This window comes from Trachypithecus francoisi, unplaced genomic scaffold (assembly GCF_009764315.1).
Source record: "Trachypithecus francoisi isolate TF-2019V2 unplaced genomic scaffold, Tfra_2.0 Lachesis_group14, whole genome shotgun sequence".
NCBI classification, from domain to species: Eukaryota; Metazoa; Chordata; class Mammalia; order Primates; family Cercopithecidae; genus Trachypithecus; species Trachypithecus francoisi.
The window spans coordinates 56,717,432-56,729,661 of record NW_022681459.1 but is presented as its reverse complement, the minus strand read 5'-3'; the positions used below and the strand labels follow the sequence as shown (position 1 = coordinate 56,729,661).

Genomic DNA, 12,230 nt, shown 5'->3' with positions numbered 1-12,230 from the left:
GTTCAGTAACTACTTACGGAAGAATGAGTGAGAAGGTGTATGAGTGAATGAGTCAATGTCAAACTCAGGGCTTGGATTGTTTCTCTACAGGGTGGGTGGGAGCAGGGGACTAATTTTCAGTCGAGGCTACGGCATGTGAGTTGCCAGGCAGTGGCACATGCGTGTAGTCCCAGGGACTCAGGAGGCTGAAGTGGGAGGATCACTTGAGGCCAGGAGGATAGGGCTGCAATGAGCTATGATTGTGCCATTGCACTCCAGCCTGGGCAACACAGCAAGATACTGTGTCAAAAAACAGACAGGCTGGGTGCAGTGGCTCACGCCTGTAATCCCCGCACTTTGGGAGTCTGAGGTGGGTGGATTGCCTGAGGTCAGGAGTACAAGACCAGCCTGACCAACATGATGAAACCCTGTCTCTACTAAAAAATACAAAATTAGGCCGGGCGCGGTGGCTCAAGCCCGTAATCCCAGCACTTTGGGAGGCCGAGACGGGTGGATCACGAGGTCAGGAGATCGAGACCATCCTGGCTAACACGGTGAAACCCCGTCTCTACTAAAAATACAAAAACTAGCCGGGCGAGGTGGCGGGCGCCTGTAGTCCCAGCTACTCGGAGGCTGAGGCAGGAGAATGGCGTAAACCCAGGAGGCGGAGCTTGCAGTGAGCTGAGATCTGGCCACTGCACTCCAGCCTGGGCGACAGAGCGAGACTCCGTCTCAAAAAAAAAAAAAAAAAATACAAAATTAGCCAGACGTGGTGGCGCATGCCTGTAATCCCAGCTACTCGGGAGACTGAGGCAGGAGAATCTCTTGAACCCAGGAGGCGGAGGTTGCAGTGAGCGGAGATCGTGCCATTGCCCTCCAGCCTGGGCGACAAGAACAAAACTCTGCGTCAAAAAACAAACAAACAAAAAAACAAGTTGGTTGAGCCTCCCTTACCCCTGAAGCCTTTAGTCTCGGTCTTCTCATCTATAACATGGGCTGGTGGAAACGGTGCAATTCCGAGGCCATGGACGCCTGACTAGCAAAAGGGAAGAGCTGCCCAGCCCCCCTTTCCCAGGCCTCAGTGCACTCCCACTCCAGCAGGAAGACCGGAGGATGGTGAATGAGGCACAGCCACAGAAGCACCCCGATGGGCTGAGGCTGCCGGACGCCTGGGAGGGGGCACCGGGTCAGCCTGGGGGGTGAAGGGGCTGTCCCAGTATAGGGTCTCCATTCAAAAGCTTCAGCTCTCTCTTCTGAGCCAGGCAGGAAGACTGCCTCCTCATTGAGTGTGCAAGACAAAATCACGGTCTGTCTTCCTGTTGCTGAAAGAAGATGTGGTTTGTCAGAGCAGGGTTGGTTACAGGTGGATGCCATCCAAGCGCTGCAAATACGACAGCCCAGGCAGGCTGGCAGGTGCCCCAGGTGGATCAGATACTTACCCAGGACCACTGTTAAGCAATGAATGTTTATGTCCCTCAACATTCATGGGTTGAAATCCTAACACTCGCTGTGATGGGATCTGGAGGCGGGACCTTTGGAAGGAGATGGGGCATGAGAGTGGAGCCCTCTTCCCATGTGTGAGGATACAGTGAGAAGTCTGCAGCGTGTAACACAGAAAGGGACCCTCATTAGAGCCCCCCCATGCGGGCACCCCGATCCCAGATGTCCAGCTTCCAGACCTGTGAGAGAGAAATTTCTGTTGTTAACAAGCCACCCAGTCTGCAGTTCTTTCTTTCTTTCTTTTTTTTTTTTTCCTGAGATGGAATCTCGCTCTGTTCATGAGGCTGGAGTGCAGTGGCACGATATCGGCTCACAGCAACCTCCACCTCCCAGGTTCAAGTGATTCTCCTGCCTCAGCCTCCCAAGTAGCTGGGACTACAGGCGCGTGCCACCATGCCTGGCTAATTTTTTGTATTTTTAGTAGAGACGGGGTTTCACCGTGTTAGCCAGGATGGTCTCGATCTCCTGACCTCGTGATCCGCCTGCCTCGCCCTCCCAAAGTGCTGGGATTACAGGCGTGAGTCACCACACCTGGCCCAGTCTGCAGTTCTTAGTGATGGTACCTGAGCTGACCAAGATAGGTGTGGATTCTGAGACAGGCAGCAAATCCATTAGAGGGACCCTACGTGGAGAAGGCAGGAGGCAGAAGCTAGGAGAAGTCGCTTCAAGGCGGGGAGTGGTGAGGAGGGCCATAGCAGGGGTCAGTTTCCGCCACAGGTGCCGAGAGGAGCCTGAGTCTCTGGGTGTGGAAGGTGCTGATCTGGAGAGGGCACCCAGGCTGGACATACCCTGGACAACCATCCCTGGAGAACATCTTCTAACCTCACAAGGCTGGCCTCGGCAGCCACGGGAATTCCCACCTCCTCCCCTCCTTGGGTATCCTTACTAGAATCCCTGGTCTTTAGCAGGTGGGGTCCCAGCACTTCACTCTAAGAATCGGCAGCAGCGGGGAAAGGCAAAGCTGCCTTGAAGTCTGCTGTTGTTAAAAATTCATGGGCCGGGCGCGGTGGCTCAAGCCTGTAATCCCAGCACTTTGGGAGGCCGAGACGGGCGGATCACGAGGTCAGGAGATCGAGACCAGCCTGGCAAACACGGTGAAACCGTCTCTACTAAAAAAATACAAAAAAAAAAAAATAGCCGGGCGAGGTGGCGGGCGCCTGTAGTCCCAGCTACTCGGGAGGCTGAGGCAGGAGAATGGCATAAACCCGGGAGGCGGAGCTTGCAGTGAGCTGAGATCCGGCCACTGCACTCCAGCCCGGGCGACAGAGCAAGACTCCATCTCAAAAAAAAAAAAAAAAAAAAATTCATGCCAGGGGCCCAGTGCGGTGGCTCAAGCCTGTCATCCCAGCACTTTGGGAGGCCGAGGCAGGAGGATCACTTACAGTCAGGAGTTTGAGATCAGCCTAGCCAACATGGTGAAACCCTGTCTGTACCAAAAAATACAAAAATTAGCCAGGTGTGGTGGGAGGTCCCTATAGTCCCAGCTACTTGGGAGGCTGAGGTGGGAGAATCGTTTGAACCTAGGAAGTGCTGGTCGCCATGAGCCAAGATCGCACCACTGCACTCCAACCTTGGCGACAGAGTGAGACCTGTCTCAAAAAAAAAAAAAAATTCATGCAAGTTTTGCATTCTGTTTTATACCATGCCTGTGTTTATTGTATTTTGTAATTGAGGTGAAATTCATATAAAATTAAGCATTTAAAAGTAAACAGTTCAGTGGCATTTGGTACATTCACAGCCTTATGGAGCCACAACCTCTATCTAGTTCCAAAACCTTGTTTGTTTGTTTTTTTGTTTTTTTTTTTGAGACTGAGTTTTGTTCTTATTGTCCAGGCTGGAGTGCACTGGTGTGGTCTTGGCTCACTGCAACCTCCACCTCCCAGGTTCAAGCAATTCTCCTGCCTCAGCCTCCCAAGTAGCTGGGATTACAGGCATGCACCAGCAGACCTGGCTAATTTTTATATTTTTAGTAGAAACAAGGTTTCACCATGTTGGCCAGGCTGGTCTCGAACTCCTGACTTCAGGTCATCTGCCCACCTCTGCCTCCCAAAGACCTGGGATTAGAGGTATGAGCCACCGCGCCCGGTTGTTCCAAAACATTTTAATCACCCCAAAAGGAAACCCTGGACCCATTAATCAGTTACTCCCCATCTCTCCCCTACCATCAGCCCCCGGCAACCACCAATCTGGTGGCATTTTGTCTCTATGGTTTCACCTATTCGGGATATTTCATATAAAGGGAGTCACACAGCAGGTGGCCTTTTGCGTCCGCCTTTTTAAACTTAATGTCAGGTTTTCAAGGTTCATCTACATTGTAGCGTGTATCAGTGCTTCATTCCTTTTTACGACTAATATTCCATTGGATGGATAAACCACATTTTATTATTATCAGTTAGTGGACATTTGGGCTGTTTCTGCAATTTGGTTATTAGGCATAGTGCTGTAAATATTTGCTTTCAGTTCTCTTGGGTACATTCCTAAGAGTGGAATTGCTGGATCATAGGGTAATTCTGTTTTACTCTTTTTTTATTCTTTTTTTTTTGAGACAAGGCCTTGCTGTGTTGCCCAGGCTGGAGTGCAGTGGCATCATCACAGCTCACTGTAGCCTTGACCTCCCCAGGCTCAAGTGATTCTCCCACCTCAGCCTCCCAAGTAGCTAGAACTCCAGCATGCACCACCATGTCCAGCTAGTTTTTGTGTTTTTTTTGTAGAGATGGAGTTTCGCCATGTTAGCCAGGCTGGTCTCGAATGCCTGGGCTCAAGCAATTCGCCCACTTCGGCCTCCCAAAGTGCTGGGATGCTGGTATTACAGGCATGAGCCACTGCACCTGGCCTGACTCTTCTTCTTCTTCTTTTTTTTTTTTTAAGACAGGATCTCGCTGGGCACGGTGGCTCACGTCTGTAATCTCAGCACTTTGGGAGGCCGACGTGGGCAGATCACCTGAGGTCAGGAGTTCAAGACCAGTCTGGCCAACATGGTGAAACCCCATCTCTACTAAAAATGCAAAAATTAGCCAGGCGTGGTGGCAGACGCCTATAATTCCAGCTTCTCGGGAAGCTGAGTCAGGAGAATCGCTTGAACCTGGGAGGCGGAGGTTGCAGTGAGCTGAGATCGCGCCATTGCAGTCCAGCCTGGGGGACAAGAGTGAGACTTCATCTTAAAAAAAAAAAAAAAAAAGGACAGGGTCTCATTATGTTGCCCAGGCTGGTTTTGAATTCCTGGGCTCAAGCAATCTCGTCTCGCCTTGGCCTCTCAAAGTGCGGGGATCATAGGCATGAGCCACCGTGCCTGGCCTGTTTAACTTTTTGAAGAACTTCTGCACCATTTTCCTTTCCCGCCAGCAATGTAGTCTGTATGCATCTTAATATGAAAATAATGTTTAAATGTTCCTATTTTGAAGTAAAATAGTTGCTGTGGAGAACGCCTCAGACTTATCCTATGGATTTAGGCACTCCCAGATTTATATGCATTCATCCAGTTTGCAAAGCAGGATTGCAGCTAACCTGAGCCCCTCTCTTAGCAGCAACTGCCCCTCATTCGAGTAGTTGTTGAGTGGCCGTCCTCTCCACTGGCCTGGCTCATCACGGTTCCAGGGAACGTGAACTTCCACACAACAGTTCATGAGATATGAGCTAAGAGGACCAAAGCAATGGAACAAACATGTTTGCAGACAAGTAAGTGAGCAAATGAATGATCTCTCCTGCCATTTGCTGAGCCAGGGACCCCTCCCTGGTGACCAGCCTCTCTCGTCTCCCCAGAGAGTATTTTTTTCTTTTTCTTTCTTTTTTTCTTGAGATGGCGTTTCGCTCTCTTTGCCCAGGTTGGAGTGCAGTGGCGCAATCTCGGCTCACTGCAGGCTCTGCCTCCCAGGTTCAAGTGATTCTCCTGCCTCAGCCTCCCAAGTAGGAGAGATTACAGGCACCTGCCACCATGCCTGGCTAATTTTTTGTATTTTTAGTAGAGACGGAGCCAGGCACAGTGGCTCACGCCTGTAATACCAGCACTTTGGGAGGCTGAGGTGGGCGGATCACGAGGTCAGGAGATTGAGACCATCCCGGCTAAAGTATTTCTTTCTCAGGGAGCTCGGCTCTTAAGACGCGAGTCTGCCAACGCTTCTGGCCGAATAAAAAACCTCTTCCTTCTTTAATCCGGTGTCTGAGGAGTTTTGTCTGCGGCTTGTCCCGCTACACCATGAGTGTGTTTACAGCATGTATGTGTAATGACACATATGGTGTGAGGGTGTATACATGTGCGTGTTACCTCTGTGGGGTGTGTTCTCATACAACGGTGCAGGGCATATATGTGTTATGGTGTGGGTTTGTCCACAGAATGAAGCAACAGCTTCCTCTTCAGGATGGGAGGACTGTTATGTGGTCTCTGGTGTCCTTTCTGTCCATTCCTTAGAGCATCCCACCAGGGGCCCTGCCTGTGAATCTGTTGGCTGTCTCTTTTCTTTTTTTTTTTTTTTTTTTTTTTTGAGATGGAGTCTCGCTCTGTCACCCAAGCTGGAGTGCAGTGGCCAGATCTCAGCTCACTGCAAGCTCCGCCTCCCGGGTTCACGCCATTCTCCTGCCTCAGCCTCCCGAGTAGCTGGGACTACAGGCGCCCGCCACCTCGCCCGGCTAGTTTTTTGTATTTTTTAGTAGAGACGGGGTTTCACCGTGTTAGCCAGGATGGTCTCGATCTCCTGACCTTGTGATCCGCCCGCCTCGGCCTCCCAAAGTGCTGGGATTACAGGCTTGAGCCACCGCGCCCGGCCAGCTGTCTCTTTTCTGACAGTGCAAAGCTCCTTCTGCAGCCAGACAGACCCTGGCAGCAATTCCAAGCAGATGCCCACTTTCCAGCTTGGACTAGTTGCTCTAAAGCCTCTGAGCCTGTTTTTCGGTCTGTTAAAGGAGATTAATAACACCTACTGCAGCAATAGTGAGGAACGGTATGCCTACGAAGAGTTTGGAATAGCGCCTGGCACACAGTAGGTGCTCAATTCACAGTAGTGTGTACACCCACACACAGGTGTGTACATTCCAAATGCACAAATGCCCCCCAAGGTACCCTCAATACACAAATAGATTGAGTCTGGACTGGGTGCAGTGGCTCATGCCTGTAATCCCGGCACTTTGGGGGGCTGAGGTGGGAGGATCACTAGAGCCTAGGGGTTCAAGACCAGCCTAGGTACCATGGTGAGACTGTCTCCATGAAAAATAATTAATTAAAAATTAAAACAATATATTTTAATTTGAAAACGTTTAAAAAGGAAAGAAATGGACTGGGTCTGGTCGCTGGGCTCCTGGCGACAAGGCTTGCTGTGCATACACATCTTCATTAGTGTGAGTTGTGCTCACACCGGCTGGGTGGAGGCTGGGACACGGACACCCCACAGTGCCCAATGATGTGCCACACCGACACATTAGCACCACGCCGGCCCCGTGCCAACCTGCCATATCTGCCTCCTTATCTACTCAGAATGGTCAAGGTGCCCAGGGGACAGTGTCTCAGTAATTTTCCACAACCTGAGAAAAAGCTGCATCTCTCTTGGATGTGGGGAGAAGGCGAGCCCTTGCTTCTGAGGCGTCCTTCCGGCTGTCCTTGCTCTTATAAGGCTGACTGGCTGAGTTTTTGGGTGGAGGGGCTGAGGTTCCCAGCCTGCCTCAGATGGTGGCTGGAGGTTATGATTGCTTTGGTCTCACCACCCCTCAGAGGACGCCCTGCGCAGAGTCTTAGGTCTGACTGACCTCTGCAGCACCCAGCCCATAGGTCCTGTTAATCAAAATCCTTGCTGGGGCCTGAAAGCTCCTTGAGGGAAGGGGTCACATCTCCCACAGGTCTAGGGCTTCAGCACCCAGTACAGGAGCAGGTGTTCATGAACTGAATTATATATTTTTTGCATTAAAAAATTTTTTTTTCAGACAAAGTCTCGCTCTGTAGCACAGGCTGGAGTGCAGTGGCATGATCTCAGCTCACTGCAGCCTCTGCCTCCTGGGTTCAAGTGATTCTCCTGCCTCAGCCTCTCGAGTAGCTGGGATTACAGGTGTCCGCCACCACCCCTGGCTAATTTTTGTAGTTTAAGTAGAGACGAGGTTTCGCCATATCGTCCAGGCCGGTCTGGAACTCCTGACTTCAGGTGATCCACCCGCCTCCGCCTCCCAAAGTGCTGAGATTACAGGCGTGAGCCACTGGCCTTTTTTTGCATTTAAATCGCACCTCCAGGGGTTAGGGAGCTGTATGCAGTGCTGGTTACTTGTGTAGGCTGAGGCATAGAACTACACAACCTCTTGGGCCTGAACTTCCCCTTGTTAAATTGGAATAACAATGAAGACGCCTTCCTCATAGAGTTGTCCCAAGAACACCACGAAGAAACGCATGCAAAGTCCTCAGGGAGTGCCTGATCCCACATACGGAGCACCCAGAGGTTGCCCTCTTCATCCCAGAGTCACAGCTCCCCCAGTTTTCTGGACTCTGCCCCCACCCCCCAAAATATCACAGGCCCCTAACACAGCACTACCTTCTGTCACAAAATGCGAGCTTCCTGGTGGGCTAGGGTGGGAGGGATATTAACAGCCAATTTTAAAATCAGGCAGAAAGAAAAGGTGCTATGGAGACAGGAAGTAATAATTGACTCCAGCTTGGGCAGGGCAGGCTGGGAATAGGAAGTAGATTGGGGTCTTGTTTAGGTAAGAGAAAGACTTCAGTGGCAGACAAAGGAGGAGTAATAAGATCGCTAGCGGGCCCGTGCCCAGCCAACCCACGCACAATCTCAGTCCTTGCAATACCCCCAAGGCGCGTGCTAGGATCACACCCTTTACGGACGCGGAACCTGGGACAGGGATGCGCGAGAAGTCAGGGGGCCTCGTTAGATCGAACCTAAGCTGGGGAAGAGTATTTCTTGTATTTTTAGTAGAAATTCTCAGCCTCGGGGAAGAGTATTTCTTGATGAGGGAAGAGCACGGGGAGACACGCACGCACAAACATGTGGGCGGCCATGGTGTGCCCAGCGCCGTGCTGGCTTCTGGGGACTCCCGGTGTACAAGACAGATAAGGTACCCGGATGGGAAGTGGGAGCCAGTCACAAGCGCACCTAATTTCGGAGAGTGACAAGCACTCTGAAAAGAAAGAAGGTAGGGCTGGGGAGGGGACTAGACAATTTAAACGGGCAGGAGTCTGTTGGGGGACGGAGACTAGCCTCAGGTCTAGGCCCGTCTTGGGTTGGGGACAGAAACTGTGCCTAAGTGTGGTGCAGGATGCAGCTGCAAAGGAGAGCTTCCGATCGCACTTGATGCTCACCACGTCCCTGCAAAGTGCTCCCGCCCCCACTCTGTAGATAAGGAAACGCGACGCGCGGCTCACCGGGCCAGGTGTGGCTGGGACGCCGACTCCCAGCCCAAGCGCTCCCCTGCGCACCCGATTGCGCCTGCGCTGGAGACCCCGGGGGCGTGGCCTCCCTGGTAGGCGGGACCGTGGCCACCCAGGTGGGCGGTGCCAGTGGCTCTGCCGGCGGGGCAGGGCGCGTGTCCTGGCTCCGCCCTCTCCCGGGGAGGGGCCTCCGGCAACAGCTTGGCCGTTGGTTTCGGGACGGAACGTTCACGCGGCGGGGGCGGGCGCGCGGGGGAAGGCTTTGCGGCGGCGCCGCTGCCGGCTAATGCGGAGGGGCGCCTGGAGGCGGCGTGGCGTCCGCTCGGGCTCCGACTCCGGTTCTGGCTCTGGCTCTGGCTCTCAGTTCTAGCCCGCGTGCCCGCGCAGTCCCCTCCCCGAGAACCATCCTCTTGCCCTGCCCAGCGTGAGGGGCGCGCGGCCGCCGAGAGACCCCGGAGGCGTAGCCGGCTGCGGAGGTGAAGAAGCGGGAGCGCGAGCTGGGACCAGCGTCTCGGAGGCGCCGCAGGTGAGGGGGCGGGGCGGGCCGCGGCCCCTGCATCCGGAGCCCCTTGGGACCCCGAGATCCTCAGGATCCGCCTCGGCCCCGGGGCCACCCCCAAGACTCCCTCTCAGCTCTTCCCCTGGAGTCCTTGTCCCCGAGACCCCCTCAGGATCCGCCTGCCCCTCCAAGCCCGCGAACTCCGAAACTCCCAAGATTTTCTCTGAACTCCGAGACCCCCCGAGGACCCCGGCCGCTAGTGGGCCCTGAGAACTGTTGGTTCCGGAAACTCTCAAGGTTCCCTTGAGACTTGCTTCCAGCAGCCTCCTCAGAAGCCCCCAGGCCCGGGGCACCTCCCTGGGGGGAGCCGTGGGTCCCAGTGTCCTTAGCCCCGCTAGACCTCGGGCCCCCGTGCCGCCCACTCTGAGGCTCCCTCTCCGACCTGATCTCAGGGCTACGTTTCTCCAACTTGAGGTCCCTGGACTTGCGGGGCGTGGGTGGAAGTGTTCCCAGGGCTGGTGATAACTTAAGATGGTAACAGCGCGCCCGACGACCACCTCCTAAGCTGCGGTCCCCGCGCCTACAGGTGCAGGGCCGGGTTTAACTTTCAATGCTCTGCTGAGACTCAGGTGGCCGCACAGGACAGTCTATAGATCAGGAGACCTGAAGTGGCCGAGGGCGGCCGAACCGGGGAGGGAGCGAGTTAGGGCACATGGGGACGCTTTTAGGTTATTTCCTCCTCTTAATGTTTTCATTGAAGGAACTTTTTTTTTTTTTTGAATGCCTGATAGGCTTCAGGAATTGACACTGGAAATAGGGATGACACGGTCCCTGCTGTCAGGGCCTAGGGACCCCGGGGCATAGGACAAGTAGGTCGGTTTTACCTGGAGGAAGCTGTGTCGCCGCTGGCAGGGAGCCCATCTGGGTGGGCATGGGACTCTGGGAAGGCTGAGCTAGAGAAGTTTGCCAGGGTCGTTCCAGGCAAAGTTCCAGGGGACAGCCAGTATGTCAAAAGGCAGAGAGGCTGCCACAGCACACAGTGTTGGAAGGCGGGAGGTGTGGCTGGAGCGCACCTAATGAAGGTGGCGTGGGAGTGAATGCTAACTGCAGAGAACCCAGCTTTGCACCCGGAGGCCCACCGTGCCCTTGGCCCTTTCTTGAACGACTGCACCTGCCATTGTCCTGAGAAATGATCCAGCTGAGCTGAAGGAAGGTGGGAGGTGGTCGGGGGGAGAAGTGAGGGAAGTGTCTCGGTAGAGACCTGGAACGGGAGAAGCTGGCACTTTCGCAGAGTGCTGGGTTTGAGGTGGGAGTGACAAGAGGATGTGATTCTGAGAGCCAGTCAGGACCAAAGCATGCCCAGTTTAAGCTGAGTGGAGGGTTTGGTACTTCAAGGGAGTGGGGGACAGGGCTTCGGGAGGAGAGGGGCGGGAGTTGGTGTGTTTTTCAAAGATCCATATGGCTGTGGTGGGGAGACTTTTTTGGAGGAAGCAAGACCCTATGAGAGATGGGGGTGACCTGGACCAAGGCGGTGGTCGTGGGGGACTGTGGCTTCCTGGAACAGAGCTAAGCTTCTGAAAGCCCAGGCGCAGAAGACTGGTTCCTGCTCTTTCCTGTCTGAGCCTGGGGACTGAACTTTTAAGTGAGGTTTTTGTCCTATTACCATAGGGCCTTAGTGCTTCAGGGTGACTGTGTGCATCACCATAGACTAAGGACCACACAGGATGCCGTGGGGCAGGGTGAGCAGAGGTTGAGCCTCAGAGGTGGGTGCCCCATGCTGGGCTAGGGGTCCTGAAGAGAACCTGTGTGTGGAAAAAACACCCAACGTGCTTTTTCTATTCTCTCACTCAACAACAATCAACAGAGTTGTCTTCTGTGACCAAATGTGGAGAGAGGTTTCTCCCTACCACCAAGCGGACAATCGTTTGTGCAAGAGACGCCGAGTATCTTCCAATTCAGTTCTGACACTGTCTACCTGGAGATAGCATCAAATCCCACAAGTTAAGGGCTCAGTCCCCAAGACTGCCCTCCACCACTTTGGACACCAGTCACAAGCCTAGGCCTCTGGAACTTCTGCTCCATCAGCTTCAAGTTGGGGTTCCCACGACCCTTCCTTAGGTTTGATTAATTTGCCAGTCGCGGTGGCTCATGCCTGTAATCCTAGCACTTTGGGAGGCTGAGGTGGGTGGATCACCTGAGGTCAGGAGTTCAAGACCAGCCTGGCCAACATGGCAGAACCCCATCTCTACTAAAAATACAAAAAATTAGCTGGACATGGTGGTGTGCACCTGTAATCCCAGCTACTCAGGAGGCTGAGGCACGAGAATCCCTTGAACCCGGAAGGCTGAGGTTGCAGTGAGCTGAGATTGTGACACTGCACTCCAGCCTGGGAGATAGAGCAAGACTTTGTCTCAAAAAAAAAAAAAAAAAAAAAATTGCTGTAGAGCAGCTCACAAACACTTGTGTTTACTGGTTTGTTATAAAAGATATTGCAAAGGACACAGATGAGAAGATGAAGAGGGTGAGGCGTGGGGGATGCTGTGCGGAGCTTTCATACCCTCCCCGGGTCGTACCATCCTCCAAAAACCCCCACGTTTGTATTTCTCTCTCAGGAAGTTCTCAGAACCCGACCCTTTTGGGCCTTTTATGGAGACTTCTTAAGCATGTAGGCATGCTTAATTAAACCATTGGTCTTTGGTGATCAACAAAATCTTTAGCCCCCTCTTCCCCGGGTTAGTGGGTGGGGCTGAAAGTTCCAAGGATCTAATCCTGCCTTGGTCTTTCTGGTGATAAGCACCCTTCTGAAGCTACCCAGGGCCTGTCTGCGTCAGTCAGCTCATTAGCATACAAAATGACAGCACTTTGGAGATTCCAAGGATTCTAGGAGTAGTAAGACAGGAA

The 12,230-nt window shown here is 53.3% G+C and overlaps 1 protein-coding gene across 5 annotated transcripts in view; it reads left to right on the top strand.

Moving 5' to 3' along the window:
• Window positions 1-9,001: 9,001 nt before the first annotated feature.
• Window positions 9,002-12,230, top strand: part of FAM118A (family with sequence similarity 118 member A) — a 32,884-nt gene continuing 29,655 nt past the window's right edge. For 2 of the 5 annotated variants that reach the window (XM_033233616.1, XM_033233614.1), the window contains exon 1: window positions 9,002-9,356. The gene's annotated coding sequence lies outside the window, so the exon portion shown is untranslated. The remainder of the gene's footprint in view (window positions 9,357-12,230) is intronic. The other 3 variants (XM_033233621.1, XM_033233620.1, XM_033233626.1) reach the window with 2 other exon arrangements.